Source organism: Lathyrus oleraceus, chromosome 1 (assembly GCF_024323335.1).
Source record: "Lathyrus oleraceus cultivar Zhongwan6 chromosome 1, CAAS_Psat_ZW6_1.0, whole genome shotgun sequence".
NCBI lineage: Eukaryota > Viridiplantae > Streptophyta > Magnoliopsida > Fabales > Fabaceae > Lathyrus > Lathyrus oleraceus.
In genome coordinates, this window is record NC_066579.1 from 62,552,912 (window position 1) to 62,570,761 (window position 17,850).

The following is a 17,850-nucleotide window of genomic DNA, read 5'->3' on the forward strand; positions in this document are numbered from 1 at the left end:
ATTTGTGATTGTTGGATTAATGCATTCATGCACATCATAACATTTATCACACAAAAATAATTTCAAGGAACTAAGGTCTCATTTGCAAATATATTCAGACCTTAGATTGTGGACGAAGGAACACTAAGAAGTGCAGTGTTAATACCTTAGGATTGGCATTAATTTTAGTAAAACAAATAATGTAATCACCTCTGTTGTTTTAATATGTTGGGTTGAAGAAATTCAACATCTGGACCAACATGTCATGTACGATGTCACGACATCAGGTCTGTGACATCGCACATGTGTAGAAAACTGAATTAATTAATTCAGTATATATTTTGGGATCAGCAAGGATATCTGGTGAATATCCTAACTCCCTTGTGGAGGTCTTGAAGACTCAATCAGAATATATATAGGCTCTAAATATGGAGATATATATGGAGAGAGATTAGGAACTTGAAGACCTTGTTTGTAGCAGAATTTTTCTGCTGAAGTTGTAACAGCAAAGAACAAGTCTGCTGCGATTTCTGAAGGCCCAAATCTAGTTGGGTGATTAGGTTATAAATAGCTGATTGTAACCTAGTTTATGTAAGCCTCTTAGAATGAATTTTTAGGGGTGTGTGTAAGGTAAACCTCCCAATATGTGGGAAGGTTACCATGTGTTTCTCAGTTGTAAAAGCTGAGAGTATTTGTAACTCAAAGCCTGTAGGCAAGAGTGATTATGTTCTTGAATGAAGTTGTGAAGCAAGTTCAAGGTGGTTGAACATTACATTGTATTTGTAGTGATAGGAATGGAAACTGGAGGTTTCTATCTAGGAGTTCCTAGGTATAGATTGCATTGGGTAGGGATTAAGTGAAGGGTTGTAAACGGGTGAGTTTAACTCTGAATTAATACTGCTGATAGTGGATCTTCTTCCTGGCTTGGTATGCCCCCAGATGTAGGTCATGTTGGACTGAACTGGGTTAACAATTTCCTGTGTTTGTTTTCCTTCTGTATGTTATAATCCTTCTGTCATAACACAGCAGGTATTCCAATCTACTTGTCAAGATGATAACAGACCTGGTACATAGCCTTCTGTTTGAATGTTGATCAGGATGTTTTGACATCCATCATTAACAGCATGTACTGAATAATTGACAGGTTGACATCAATTCAGTATGTGGATCTGGTCTTCAAGAGTATAACAGACCTGGCCAAAGGATCATTGAGAAACTGTCAAACTGGATGTCTTGATAGTTCTTCCAGTAAGCTGATACTGAAGTAGAGACTGGTTGGTCTTTTACAGTACAGCAAATTTAGCAAAGTCTGTTTTCAGGAACTTAACAGACTTAGCATATGGTCCTGGACTTGGTTGTCAAACCGAATGTTGTGACATTCATTCCAGACAGCATATGCTAAATTGTTGGATGGTCAGTTTTTCTGTTTCAGGATTTTTTCTCAGGCTATTCCTCAGGAATCCAACAGCTGATCTACAATCCAGGAAACTAACAACTAAGCTACAATTAATGAACCTAGCAAATAGTCTATTTGTTAGCTCCTTAATAAGTGGAGATTAGTTTAACTTGTTTCAACCTTTAATTTAGGAAATACTAGTTCATGGCCAACAAACTAGAAAAGTGTAACAGATGATGTCCAAATCAGGATTGAGACATCGTGCTGATAACTGTGTAGGAAAACAACAGAAGTGAGTGCTATGATGCACAGAACTAGGTGTTCCTCCATACTAGGGTGACATAGAAGGAGATGTCGTGACATCTGTGAAAGGGTGCATATTAGTACAGAGTGTACTAACTGTCTTGCTGTGTTCAGTACAATGTTAGATCAGATGTCCTGACTTGGAGTAGAACATCTGATATCTGACTACGCCAGAATTTCAATTGGTATCAGAGCAGGCATCCTGTTCTGTTTCTGGATGAGATCCATGGCTGATACTTTCTGGTATCTGGCAAGAAGTTATGTTAGTACTAGTGTTGGAACCTGAAGATGGTTCTGCGGTTTCCCTGAATGGTCCCTTGAAGTAGGTGGATGGATTATTCATGACAGGAACTGTGTGCACCTGCCTCTGAAGATTGGCAATTGGCCTTTGTGTGGGACAGCTGTGCAAGTTTTGAATCATATTCAAACTTGGTATGTTCTTGGAGGCTGATCTGATGAAGTGTGTGTTCATTGGTTGAGTTGTATTATGATTTCCGCTGCATAATACCTGGCAAAACTCAAACTCTGATGTAGTTTCCCCTCATGTGGATGAAAGGCTGTTGTATTCAAGACTTCATCATAATCTACTGAAGATGTCAAAGACCTTGAAGAATTTCAAGGAAAGGTTGTTCCAAGGAGGTGGAACCAATGTTCTATGTGATGTTAGAACATGTTGTTCAACAAGTATGCAGCTGCTGGTTGAAGATCAGATGTTTTAGGTGTCAAACAAAGGGATACTTTTGTTTGGAACCTACTCCTGACCTGGAAGAGGAGACATCTGTGTGTGCTCAGTTGACAAGGGGAGGGTCAACTGCATGTGAGCTCAAGAAGGTCACTTTTAGACGTCTAGAAGTGGAGCTGGTTGAGATGTGACATTGTGCAATTTCCTACCGATTGTCATATTCCTGTAGATTGATCAAGGTTGGATAGTTGTTCCCTGAAGTACTATGTTGTGTTGGAAGACAAGTCCCCTGGATGTTAGAAGTCAATAATGGGGTAACCTGATTGCTATTTCATTTAAGAGGATTGGGACCATGAATCTTGTTATTCAAACACCTCGCTCAGAAGTGGCAGTTCCTTCAAGGAGTGAGAATATGAAGATTCAGAGGTGGGTTGAGGTAGTATGCTCTGGCAATGCATATCTACTATTGACTAGTGTTGTTTTTCACTAGTACTTATGGACAGCTGAAGTCTGATTGGTGTGATTGGAGTATGTATAGGTATAACTCATAGAGTTAGGTGCCACTGGTAGGGATGGTGTATGTCATGTTGAGACATATATGTACAATGCATGGATATTGGTGTGAAGTTTCCATGATTGTTAATTTAAGGGGGAGTTTTGGTTAACCTCCTCACATTTGGTCAGCCTAGGGTCTGGTTGGCTGTTGACCTGTGTCACATGGGTTCTGGTGGTTGTGTGACACATTTGCAAGGAAGAATTCATCTCTCTCTTTCCTAAGGGTGAATTTAATCTGAGAAGAGTTTCAAAACTGTTGAAGTGCTTGCAAGTAGAAGATGTTGACACTAGAAGAGTATTTTCAAAGTAGTCTTATGGTGGAAGTATCTGAAAGGAATATTGGGAAAGGATTTAAGATCAATTTCAACTTGTGCCAAGTACAAGTATATAATTGATTATCCTTGGAACTCAAGATAACTGATGTTCTTAAAGATGTTGGAACATCTCTTCTTCAAGACCCTGTGCAGAATCACAGGAAGGATAATACATTGGTTTATGATCTATCTCTTTGGTGGCAGCAAAAGCATATGATCTCTGAAAAAGTTTACTGGCAAGAAACATGCTCAGCCTTGGTGTGTACAAGAAGAAGAAGACATCATAGTCTTAATGGTGGTTACTTGGATCAGTCTATCTCTGATCTAAGTAAGGAAGTGCATTGGCTAAATGCACACTATGAAGTTAAGAACAAGTGGCAGCATTCTTAACATCATGGAGACAGCCGTACTTTAGGAAGTAGAATCCTTGGTATAGCTGAAGGGTTAGTTTCTAACTGGTCCTTCTGAAGACTCATGCATCAGAGTGTCTGATGTCTTTGGAGAAGAAGCAGGGATTCATCAAGGTGTGAGCTTGGATGACTTAACTGCAAACCTGCAGGATGGAGGTTGTTTACTCAAACTTGGTTCCACAATCAAGTCTATGAGAACATTGAACTCTTGTTCTGTGAAGGGAGGAAGTTCTTTCAAGTGGCAGAAGAAGGAGCTGAATTCAACAGCTAGATGTCTAAACACAATGTTGTGACATTTGGTTTAACATCAGATTCTTAGTTGGTGAAGTGGCACATCAACTTAAGATAGAAGGGTCTACGGGGTTATAGATTGGGTACTTCAAAAGGATCGTTCTCATTGCAGTTCTTAGGAGTTGCTGGTTGGAGAAGATGTTACATGTTCATGTCTTAGAGATCCTAAGCTTTGTTTAACATGTAACTTGAAGTTCAAATCTCACTTGGAAGGTCAGAATATCTTTGGGAGAAGACTGATACTTGGGGAGGTCAAAAAGCAGCATTTGACCTTTTCATATGAGGATTCATGAAGGAGGTAATCAACAAGTGGCAGTTGGGCTATCTCAGAAGTGAGTTCGAAGAATCAAGATAATCAACATATGGCAGCTGATTATACTTGAGAAAAGTCTGAGACAAATTACTTTTGAGCAGAAAAGTATTAAGTTGAAGACAAAAGGAGGTGTTTTCTATTCATCCCTTGGAGCTTGTGGTAGGAGTTCTGAGCCATCTATGGAAGATTATCTCATGTAATGGGATGAAAATGTATATGTCCCAATTTATGTCTGGGTTCTTCTTGATCAAGCTGGTGACTCAGTGATATCTGAAGACTATCAGATGGGGTTCCCTGTTATGTGTGAAGGATGTCCTAACGAATGTTAGAACATTTTGTGAAGTGGCCTTCTGTTCTGGTTAGAAGAAAGATTGACACAGAGTGTGGATGTGTTCAACCAAGAGGGTTGAACAGAGGGTGCGCTCTTGAAGACATGAAGATGAGTCTTATGTTTTCCATTCATCAAGTGGTTTGAGTTCTTTTTGAATCAGGAAGTAGGTGAAGGTCCAACCATGTTGGATATGTGTGATCTCCAGGGTTCAAGAGGAGAGTTGGGTGCTCATGACAGGGGGAGTTGTGCCTTTGTGCTGCAAGTAATCACCAAGCTTGTGGTCTATGTGTTCTCAGATAACTAGTTATCGCCTCTTGTTAGTTATTGGGATGATGTGGTGAGGGTCAAGGCTGGATGAGCAGAAGAATGTCTGACCGGATGTCATGACATTGCCCTGGACAATGGTGTCAATTCCTTCTGAATCTTAAAGTCATTAGGAATTATGAGGGTGATGTGTCTAATTCTGATAAATTAGAATAAGCCTGATGGCTACAGCTGTATGGTACAGGGGGAGTAACCATCTGCTGAAGTGTGGGAATTTGGCTGTAGCAGTGCCAGATGTCAAGTCTCTACTGGAGATATGACAGGGGTCTTGGGAAATGTTGAATACTGGCTGAATGCAAGAAAAAGCCGCGTGGAATGTTAAGACATCGCGTGCAACGTGTCTGACTGCATATATGGAATAGTCTCCATGCACTGGAACGACTGTTTTGGAAAAGAAACAGTCAAGAGCTATAAAAGGTATTCAAAGATAGTCTGAGATCTTGTTGGTGATTCTCTGACTATTTCTCAGCAAAAATAAATGAATCTTGACCAAGCATTTATTTCTACCGTTAATTCCTAAGCACGGGCTGGACTATTTAAAGGATGTAATAGCCCTCTTCTTCTCACAAGAGAAACACTCCATTCTCAGAATCATGGGGTATGTTAAGGTTTGGGCAAGCTGCGCCTGGATCTGGTTTTGTGAGGGGTGCCTTTACAAATGTTTAGCTAAAAAGGGGGAGAGAAATATAGTCCTGGGGTTGAGAATGTATCAGAAGCAAGCAAACTACTGGTGTAGTAAACAGAAAGTTGGTGTTAGGCACAAAATCCACCAACTGGGTATACCACTTGTGTCTTGTGATCTGAGTTAAGAGGACAGTTGTGCCTTGTGATCTGAGTTACATCATCTGTGTACTCAGCATTACATATTCTTCAGGAAGCCCTCCTGTTGAGGGGAAGGGTTCTGGTACAACTGATCTGTGTCCCTCTACTTCCTCATGTACACCAACATAGGTGTTTGAGGTGGTGGAGAGAATGACAGAGGCTTATTTGTTTTAGCTAAAATTTGCCAAAGGGGGAGATTGTTAATACCTTAGGATTGGCATTAATTTTAGTAAAACAAATAATGTAATCACCTCTGTTGTTTTAATATGTTGGGTTGAAGAAATTCAACATCTGGACCAACATGTCATGTACGATGTCACGACATCAGGTCTGTGACATCGCACATGTGTAGAAAACTGAATTAATTAATTCAGTATATATTTTGGGATCAGCAAGGATATCTGGTGAATATCCTAACTCCCTTGTGGAGGTCTTGAAGACTCAATCAGAATATATATAGGCTCTAAATATGGAGATATATATGGAGAGAGTTTAGGAACTTGAAGACCTTGTTTGTAGCAGAATTTTTCTGCTGAAGTTGTAACAGCAAAGAACAAGTCTGCTGCGATTTCTGAAGGCCCAAATCCAGTTGGGTGATTAGGTTATAAATAGCTGATTGTAACCTAGTTTATGTAAGCCTCTTAGAATGAATTTTTAGGGGTGTGTGTAAGGTAAACCTCCCAATCTGTGGGAAGGTTACCATGTGTTTCTCAGTTGTAAAAGCTGAGAGTATTTGTAACTCAAAGCCTGTAGGCAAGAGTGATTATGTTCTTGAATGAAGCTGTGAAGCAAGTTCAAGGTGGTTGAACATTACATTGTATTTGTAGTGATAGGAATGGAAACTGGAGGTTTCTATCTAGGAGTTCCTAGGTATAGATTGCATTGGGTAGGGATTAAGTGAAGGGTTGTAAACGGGTGAGTTTAACTCTAAATTAATACTGCTGATAGTGGATCTTCTTCCTGGCTTGGTATGCCCCCAGATGTAGGTCATGTTGGACTGAACTGAGTTAACAATTTTCTGTGTTTGTTTTCCTTCTGTATGTTATAATCCTTCTGTCATAACACAGCAGGTATTCCAATCTACTTGTCAAGATGATAACAGACCTGGTACATAGCCTTCTGTTTAAATGTTGATCAGGATGTTTTGACATCCATCATTAACAGCATGTACTGAATAATTGACAGGTTGACATCAATTCAGTATGTGGATCTGGTCTTCAAGAGTATAACAGACCTGGCCAAAGGATCATTGAGAAACTGTCAAACTGGATGTCTTGACAGTTCTTCCAGTAAGCTGATACTGAAGTAGAAACTGGTTGGTCTTTTACAGTATAGCAAATTTAGCAAAGTCTGTTTTCAGGAACTTAACAGACTTAGCATATGGTCCTGGACTTGGTTGTCAAACCGAATGTTGTGACATTCATTCCTGACAGCATATGCTAAATTGTTGGATGGTCAGTTTTTCTGTTTCAGGATTTTTTCTCAGGCTATTCCTCAGGAATCCAACAGCTGATCTACAATCCAGGAAACTAACAACTAGGCTACAATTAATGAACCTAGCAAATAGTCTATTTGTTAGCTCCTTAATAAGTGGAGATTAGTTTAACTTGTTTCAACCTTTAATTTAGGAAATACAAGTTCATGGCCAACAAACTGGAAAAATGTAACAGGTGATGTCCAAATCAGGATTGAGACATCGTGCTGATAACTGTGTAGGAAAACAACAGAAGTGAGTGCTATGATGCACAGAACTAGGTGTTCCTCCATACTAGGGTGACATAGAAGGAGATGTCGTGACATCTGTGAAAGGGTGCATATTAGTATAGAGTGTACTAACTGTCTTGTTGTGTTCAGTACAATGTTAGATCAGATGTCCTGACTTGGAGTAGAACATCTGATATCTGACTACGCCAGAATTTCATACAGTTTCAGATTTCCTGATTTGAAAGAGCTAAGGAAGTTATCATCTTCTGTATTAGATCCAGTGGACTTCAAGCAACGTCATGGGAAGATTCTATTTGTGTTACCTATTGATGTGGTTTAAGGACTCCTGAGTGTGTTGGTTCAATTTTATAACCCTCTCTACCGGTGCTTCACTTTTCCTGATTATCAGCTTGTGCCTACGTTAGAGGAGTATGCCAATATCTTGGGAATACCTGTTTCTGAAAAAGTTCCTTTTAGTGGATTGAAGAAGATTTCCAAATCTTATATTATAGTTGAAGCTCTTCATCTGAAGAAGTCTGAGATTGAGGCTCATTGGGTGAAGAAAGGAGGAATTTTTGGGTTGACTTCTGAGTTTCTCATTGGTAAAGCTACTATCTTTGCTCAAACCGATAGTGCGGATGCTTTTGCAGCCATTTTTGTGTTGCTCGTCTATGGTTTGACTTTGTTCCCTAACATTGATAGTTTTGTTGATGTCAACGCCATTAGAATCTTCTTGATTGGGAATCATGTACATGCTCTGTTGGGTGATATGTATTTCTCTTTGCATTTGAGGAATTTTAAAGGTGGTGGGACTATTTTGTGTTGTGTTCCTCTTCTGTACAAGTGGATTATTTTGCACTTGTCTCAGACGCCTACTTTTATGGAGAACAAATAATGTCTACGATGGTCTCAGAGACTTATGTCTCTCACTAATGATGATATTGTTTGGTATGATTCTACATTGAGTAGTGTGGATATTATTGATTTTTGTGGTGAATTCTCTAATGTGCCCCTCATTGGTACACAAGGAGGAATCAACTACAACCCTGCTTTGGCTCGTCGTCAACTTGGGTTCTCTCGTACCCCAATTTTGACCCTGAATCACTGAATTGATGCATTTATCATAACATTAACATCATATGCATAGCATAACATGCATTTCCTCTAGTATAATGCATAAAATGTCAATCGGAATAATTTTTCGAATTTACAGACAGACCGGTTGAACTGATCCTTAAATTTACGTAAAACTAGCGGACTAAAATTTTCAAGATTTATCTTGCAGACGTCAATTTTATTAATCTGTGGTTCGCGTAGTTTAACCTTACATGCTCATTTTAATTTTTCGACTACTTTTTCGGTCGGATTTTGGTCAGTCTGAGCCTTTTAACTGGTCATATTTTATTTCAAAATTGGCTCGAATGCTGTATATTTCAGAGAGGTTTATTTCGCGCTGATCATTTTTGTGCAGTCAATTTAATTTATCGGACACTTTTGCATCCGAATTTTATTCATTTAGAGTCCTTTTATTTATTTATATTCAAAATGTTTAGAAAAAATAAATAGGTTTATCAATATTCTCATTTCAATTTTATTCGGATTATTTTAAATTGTTTGAATTTTATTTGGTTTATTTAATTTGAATTTGTTTTGTCTCTAAAATAAACATTAAGGGCTTTGTTGTCATTTTCAAAAAAATTAAACCCTAAGTGACACATATATATACTATGTTGGAAAAGAGAGGGGACGGACACCAATCAACACAGAGGCGAAGCGACACTCATTAACCTCACTTTTGAAATCCAAAGAAAAAAAACATAAATAAGGAGAGGTAACTTATTTTTTTCGCTATGAATAAATGGCATCATTACTGATGTATATGTCTTGCCCTCTTTAACTGTAACCAATAATGCACAGATAACCACATATCAACTTAGTACTACAAGTCCCTCATCTTAATTGTTTTCTTCAGCCACATTTCTGTACACCTTCACCTTAAAACTATACCCATACAAAATTCTTTAAAAAAACTCATCCCTAACAAACAACCACACTTCGAAAAACACAAAACTTTACTTCCTCACAAACTAAAGACAACTTCATTCCTTTTTCTACTCTTGTTTTCTTATTTTTTTTATTTTTTATTTTCTTTTACAATTAACTCTTTTTTTCCTTTTTTAGTTTATATATATATATATATATATATATATATATATATATATATATATAATATATATATATATATATATATATATATAATATATATATATATATTTATTTATTTTCTTTCTTTTTCTATTTCTATTTTTTAAGTTTCATATATGTAGTTATTCTTAGTGATTTTGTATATAGATAAACAGTTCTAACTTTGTAGTTTTATATATATTTTTGCTTTTATTTTTTCGGTAATGAATTTGTAGCCACCATTTTATCCCAGTTTATATTATATGTGCTAACATTTCAGTAAATATATGCTAGTATATATAGTTGTTTTGTTGTTTCAATTTTCATTTTTTAAATATGTGATGATGTGTAAGTTAAAAGTATATATATATATATATATATATATAATATATATATATATATATATATATATATATATATATATATATTTATATATATATATATATATAATATATATATATATATTATATATATATAATATATATATATATTATATATATATATAATATATATAATATATTGTAGTGTGTTAATATTATTTTTATTTATTTATTTATTTATTTATATTTTATTTTTAGTTTTTATTTATCAATTTCATAGCAATACAAATTTATTGTGGATAGCTTGTGTGTGTGGTGTTTAGGTTTCTATTTTTTTTCGATTAATTTGAATTGATGTAAATAATTGTGACACTATTGTAATAATAATGTGCTTGATTGTTGCTCGATTTATTATTGCGTTCCGATTTCGTAGTTAAAATCGAATTTAAGTTTTGAAAATCGTTCAGACGCATAAATATTGTTGTTCGAATTCTTATAGAGTGATTAATACATTAGTCCATTCTAAGTTAGCTTGAAGCTAAATTCGGTAGCTTTCGATTTATGTTTGTTTTCAGTCCCGTGACTTACTCTTAGGCCTCCTTACAATGAGCTCTTAAGCAACATCAACTTAACTTTCAATAATTTCAAACCTTTGTACTTAATTATTTTAATTTATTATTCAATTATTTTCTCATTAAAATCTGAAGAAAAAGATTACCTGGATGAAATATCCAGTTGTAATCCCGAATATTAGGCCCAAGTTGTAAGAGCTTGTAAGCCCTATGTATTCATCTTTTCTTCAGTTACCCTCAAACATTTCAAACCATTTTCTCAACTAAATTGGAAGAAAAAGATTACCTGGATGAAATATCCAGTCGTAATCCCGAATATTAGGCCCAAGTTGTAAGAGCTTGTAAGCCCTATGTATTTGTCTTCTCTTAAATTACCCTCAAACATTTCAAACCATTTTCTCAACTAAATTGGAAGAAAAAGATTACCCTAGATGGAATATCCAGTCGTAATCCCGAATATTATGCCCAAGTTGTAAGAGCTTGCAAGCCACAAGTATTTGTCTTCTCTTCAAAATACTCCAATATTCAAATCTTTTTTTCTCTCAATAAAATCTGAAGAAAAAAATTACCCTGGATGGAATATCTAGTTGTAATCCTGAACGTTAGGCTCAAGTTGTAAGAGCTTGGAAGCCATAAGTGTTTGTCTTCTCCTTTAAAACACTAGTAAATATTCAAACTCCTTTTCTCATAAAAATTAAAACAAAAAGATTACCCTGGATGGAATATCCAGACGTAGTCCCGAGTATTAGACTCAAGTTTTGCAAGTCATAAATACTCGTCTTTCGAGTCCAAAAATACATTTAACCAATCAAACTCTTTTTTTTCCACCGTGCGATTGATTAGAAAAACCCTTTCATAAGCGAAAGACGTCTTGTCTTAAGATGATGTAAAATAATGTTTCGTCCATAATTCTTGAGTTGAGATAAGTGACATTTTTTCGAATGTTGATTTGTTAATCCATTCGATGTGTGGTATATGTTCGCTCCTCATCTGTTTTGGGTACAATAATGTTTTTTGTCGATTAATACAATATAGCTTTTGCTAAAATCGACCAACAAACAAACATTTTCTATCCAGAACTACGTAAGCCTTGAGTTCTCTATTGAGATATGTAGGAGCAGGATTGCGAAATCTTGTCAGGCCCATTAATAAAAGACTTAGGTTTAGTCCCCTTCATTGCCAAAATCCAAAAAACATTCCTTCTCTTTACCTAGTGAGAGCCTATTATTGGAAAGCAATCAGATTCATCAGTACCTCAGTCTTTTGAATTTGCGTATTGAAAAAAAATATACATGGCTTGCATTGCATTCATTCATAATCCATTTCATATGCTTCTCATCAGAATGCATGTCATTTTCCAGACCAAATACAAAAAACTCATCCATCCTTTGTCCATGATCAACAAAGTGATTCCCTACACACGTTCAAAACAAAGAACCATGTCTCAGGAGATGATGGACGAGCTAAGGAAAAGTCAAGAAGCATTGAAGGAGGAACTTAATCTTTTGAAGAGCCAAATGGGATGGGTTGTGAAAACCCTGCAAGCTTTATTGAGAAAAGCGGAAAAAAGATCCTCTGGCTATTCCTCCTCAAAATCACTGAAGTCAGGTTCAGAACAAAAATCTGAATCAGAACAGGGGGAAAAAAGATCACAATGAACCGATTCCGAATTCTTGCTTAGCGCTGAAAGGTCACCATACATGCCATGGTACAATCCAAATGTAACATGTGAATTCCATAAAGGGGTAGTGGGACATGACCTGGATTCTTGCTTAGAGCTGAAAGCCTTAGTACGAGAACTGATTAACAAAGAGAGCTTAGTCTTTGAAGAATATCACTCAAAGATCAAGTGTGGATACCATACTGGAACAATGGGGCTCCATCAAGGAATGCAAGAGTTCTAAGCTCAAGTTGCGAAGATTGATTGACATAAGGTCACCAACACTCAAGGAGGAAACCTCAGATACATATATCTTGATTTTTGGGCCAGTTAATAAGAAAGGCAAAGGACCCCTGAAACCCCTCAAGGTTTTGTACCACAAGGAAGAGGTCAGGGATGTGGCTAATGATATATCATCATTTTCTGGTAAGAGCATTGATATATCGCCTTGGATTTCCAATATCACGACCCATGCCAACAAAAGAAAAGGAGAAGTGAGTAGTGGATCCAAGAGGGTTGAGTTCAACGATGAGATTGAAGAAAAAGAAATTGAAGATCGTCGTGCCAATGTCAAAAATCTTGTTGATACCAACTTTCAAGTGGCTGAAAATGAGCAGTTAGCAATGCCCAAAGTGCTATACCAGTAACCACTATCTTTTGATCTTCATTACCAACAATTTGTGTTTGCTCCTCATTTAAATCAATGAGCCCAAGGCCCGAGATTTCGAAATCAGCATCAAAATCATCTTAGGCCTCAAAATAACTTGGAAAGAAGAAATGTTCCTCGTCATCTAATCCTCATGACATATAGCCAACTTCTACAACCTCTGATTCAAAACTCGTTGGTGGTTCCCAAGTCTCTTAAGCCGGTTCCACAACCTTACCCACCCGAGTATGACCCAAATGTGCAATGTGGATATCATGCCGGATCAGAAGGGCATTCGACTGAAGACTGTAACACTTTCAAAGCCAAAGTACAACACTTGATTGACAACAGGTACATAGCCTTTCAAGAAGGAAGCTTGGTGGTGAACGTTAACCTATCGCCAGGATAAGTGCGAAGATCTCAAGGGGTGTCCCCCAAAGTTAATGAATCATGTTTGAATAAGTCAATTCTTTAAAAGTTGGCAATCATTTGGCTGTTTCAACATTTCTTTTGTAATTTCCTTGTATGTTGATTGTTAATTGCTTTTAGCATTGTTTTTTTCTTTGAATTGGTAAGATTAATGAAATGTTTATGCATCTTTTGAATTAATCCATTCGTATTCACTCGTTTTTCATTTATGTTAAAAACAAAAATACTTCTATCATTCACTTTTGTTTATCAAACTGTTGTGTTAACAAAGATTGGAAGGAGGATGATGAAAACGAAACACCTCAAGTTGTTATGGTATGCTTTTGAAGAAAACCTTGTCGATGATGTAAGGCATTGTTTCAAATCCCCAAACACTAAAGAGATAAGGAGTTAATCCCCAGTCAACCACTTTGAGCCTAGAAGTTGGTGTTTCTTCCGGATCTAAAACTCTTAATCTTAACCTGGGCAGGGTAGTTGTGTTCAGATAGTTTGACCATGCATTCGATCTTTCAAAAGAATTCGTCCATTTGTACACCCTCCAAATAGGTTCAACCACATGTTATCCTTCGCGCACATGTTGAAGTGTCGAAGAAGATGAGAAAAACTAAAACTAGTGTTGGTTGATCCTCATCCACCAATAATGTGGCAGTCAACGCCTTTCAAATAAAGAGAAAAAAAGTCCGCTAAGTCAAATACCACAAAATGACTTAGGCAAAAGTTAGGGCATCCCGATGGACCGAAGCTTCAAAGAAGTGGTCCAGGCAAATATAGGGATAAAGAAAAATAAAAAAAGAGGTCCTTAAATCCTCAATAAAACAAAGCAAAATAAGGTGATTGTTATTTTAAGAAAATCTCATCTTGAACCCTCATATTTACCATCACACCTTCGAACCCTCTTGGAATTCGAATGCGTGTGTCGAATTAACTGAACGTATGAATTGGAGATCATTAAGAGGAAGGGGTGTGTAAAAATTAAATTTTGAGCCTTATATCCTTTTGTTTCAAAAAACCGTGAACCAGACCATGTTACAATTCTTAAAAGACCTAATTAAGGCAGGGTCTATTTTGAAAGCATATTACAACAAATTTGTGTTAACCTGACTCCAAACGATCTTTGTTAATCATCTGATCACACCATCTTGCACACTGTGAGTGACTAGATCATCATTGTGTTCTTATTAGTGAGCTGTTCACTGTATTTCACCCATTCATATCAATAAATTTTGATTTCAAATTTTTGCATAAGCACTGCATTAAAAATACCATTTTTTAATGAACAAACTTATTTACAAGTCAACACTTAGCATCAAAGAAATTCCAACAATGTACAATTGAGGAACTTGATAAAGTGAAAGAAGCCAAGTCAGAGGCAAATCACTTTGAGTATCAGTCAATCTGAACCAATCACCCCAAGGTTCCATTAGACAAGAGTAATTTTCTTCAAAACGCAGACTGTGACAAGACTCCTCAGAGCTTAATTAGTCCCAACTATCCAAAGAACGGTCAATCGGATGTCTACCATTCCAAGATTTGGTTAATTAGGGGAAAACCACTGCCAGTTCCAAACACTTAGGGCAAGCCATCTCGAGATCGTCTCATGTCAAGTTGTTTCAAACTCACCCTCAAGGTGAACATTTTCAAAGACCCAATAGACTGGGGCAAGATGAGCCATAGAGGGGAAGACCTTCTTCATGCTTTCAAACTACTCAAACAAATTCTTCCATACGTCAACAACTATTGAGTTTAAGATGAGTGCCCAAAAAATATGCTAGCACGATTTATTAATCCTCCAAAAGGATCCCATTGGTTAAGTTGTGGCTGCCAGGCTTGATAGAATTTTCTTTTGACAACATCTATCATAAAATATTTGGTTGAGTTCTCGGTGTTGAGGAATCATGACTTCCATAAAAGGCCTTTACAAACTACCAGTCCACTCAAGTAGCGACATTGTCATATCACGGTCATTCATATATCATGCATAAAAACAAATTCAAATCATGCATAGACAAAATGTACTTCGTACCCATTTTGCATTGACTCGAGTCTTGTTGTTGATCCTACATCCTTTGACCTCTAATTCCAGTTTTTCTTTGGTGCCCTTAAACCATCATATGGTTTTCGCAGTCATTTTCAAGTCCAACTTAGTTGGCACCTATCAAAAAATTTGTCCATGAGTTGCATTTCCTTTTTGGATTACCTGGTGAATTTCTGGACTACTCCTTTGTTTATTGATGTATTTCCATAACTTATCTGATGTATTTCCAGATGTTTCCACACCTAATTGATGTATTCTCAAATATGTTTGTCTTATATTCTGATGTATTTCCAAAATTTCCTTTATGTATTGACGAATGTGTCTATATTTTGATGTATTTCTAGAATATCACTTGTAATTCTGATGTATTTCCAGAATTCATTTCTTTTACTCTCCAACGAATTTCCAGACATGTCATTTTTTTTCTTATGCACTTCCAGAACCTCTATCTCATTCCCTGATATTATTTCAAGACTCATTGGTGTCTCCTAAAATTCAGTTGTTACTAGGAATTATTCCAAGCTCAATGTTTACTATAACTCATTTTAAACCCAATTATCATTGGCATGATTGTCACTCTATTTATAAATACAAATGTAATTGGTATCTAAAGTTTGGTTGTCGCCAACATCATTTCAAGTCCAGTTGTTGCTGGAAAACTCTGTTGTAGTTGGTAATTATTTTACTCATTCCTTTGGTCAAGTCCAATTGTTGTTGGAAAAATCCATTAAAAGCTGGTTGTAATCCATTCCTTATGGTTAAAGTCCAATTGTTGTTGGCACCTATCTGTTAAAAGCTGGTTGTAATCCATTGCTTACGGTGAAAATCCCATTGTTATTAGCACGTATAGAGAGTTTGATTACCCTGTCTTTCCTGATGGTTCCGTGAAAGTCATGTATGACTCATCATCTTGAGGAATTCCCAGAAGCTTGGAGGTTTATCGTGTTAGAAAACTCCAATGATGTTGGTTTTGTTTGATTTCTTTGTAAAGAATCATCGTCGCCTTTTAAGTGGATGATCTACTTAGAAGAAAACTCTTATTTATCTTTGTTTTGCATAAGTTTCCTGTTAGGAATCTGCAAAATATTTGATCGGATGAATTTCTTATGAGAAATCTCTAGAATTTTCAGATGTATTCTAAAGTGTCAGGTCATGTATGAACCTGTTGATAAAACTCGCTTGGTATGTTTTCCAATATTTTTAGGTCATGTATGAACCTGTTGTTGAAGTTTTCTTTGGGTTTTCTAGTGTTTTCAGGTCACGTATGAACCTGTTGTTAGAATCCCTATGAAACCTCCAGAATTATCAGACCATGCATGAACCTATGGATATACTTTCTCTGAATTTTCCAGTGTCGTCATCTCATGCATGAACATGTTGATAAAACTCCCTTTGAGATTTCCAAGTATTGTCAGGTCATGTATGAACCTATGTGTGAAACTTTATTTGAATATCCTAATATTGAGGTCATGTATGAACCTATTGATTAAACTTTCCTTGATTTTCTAGCATTGTCAGGTTATGTCTGAATTTGTTGTTGAAACGCTTTGAAATTTCCAATGCTGGCAGGTCATGTATGAGCCTGTTGATGATTTTTTTTTGTATATTTTACAGTATTCCAGGTCATGTTTGGATATGTTGATGGAACCTTTTGATATCCCTTAGCATTGTCATGTCATGTTTGAACCTGTTATTAAACTCTTTGAATATTCCAATGGCCATGTTATGTATGAACCTATTGATGGAATTCTTTGATTTTTTTCCAATGTTGTCAAGTCATGTATGAACCTGTTGACTAAACTTTCCTTGATGTTCAAGCTCCCATCAGGTCGTGTTTAAACTTGTTGTTCAAACGTTCTTTATTTGTTCCATAATGCTGTTAGATCATGTTTGAATATGCTAATTGAGCACTCTTGGAATACTCAAGTGTTGTCAGGTCATCTTTGAACCTGTTGTTGAAAATTCCTTGAATATTCCGGTGTTGCCAGGTCATGTATGAACCTGTTGTTCCCATCTGTTTGATTCCTTGAATAATCTCTTTGCATATTTCCCATTTTTCTTTCCTCCAGTAGGACTGTTATCCCTAGTGAATTTCTGCCCTCATTTTTTGTTTTCCGTGGGTCACCTTTACCATATTTTTGTCATTCCCCATAGGTCTTCTTATCATCTATCATATAAAATCATACTAGGGTTCATTTCGTCTCACGTCATATTCCTAGCAAACCAAAAAAAAAGAGTCATTCATGCATTCATAACATATCATCTCATTTCATATGCATTCAGGGACAAAATTTGAGTCTTTTTAGTATTTAACTATCTCCTACCGCGATCATATGAAAAGTAACCTTCTTCATATTCTCTAGTTGAAGATACTTAAATAGGGGCAACTGTCGTACCCCAATTTTGACCCTGAATCATTGAATTGATCCATTTATCATAACATTAACATCATATGCATAACATAACATGCATTTCCTCTTGTATAATGCCTAAAATGTCAATCGGAATAATTTTTTGAATTTACAAATAGACCGGTCGAATTGATCCTCAAATGTATGTAAAATTAGCGGGCTAAAAGTT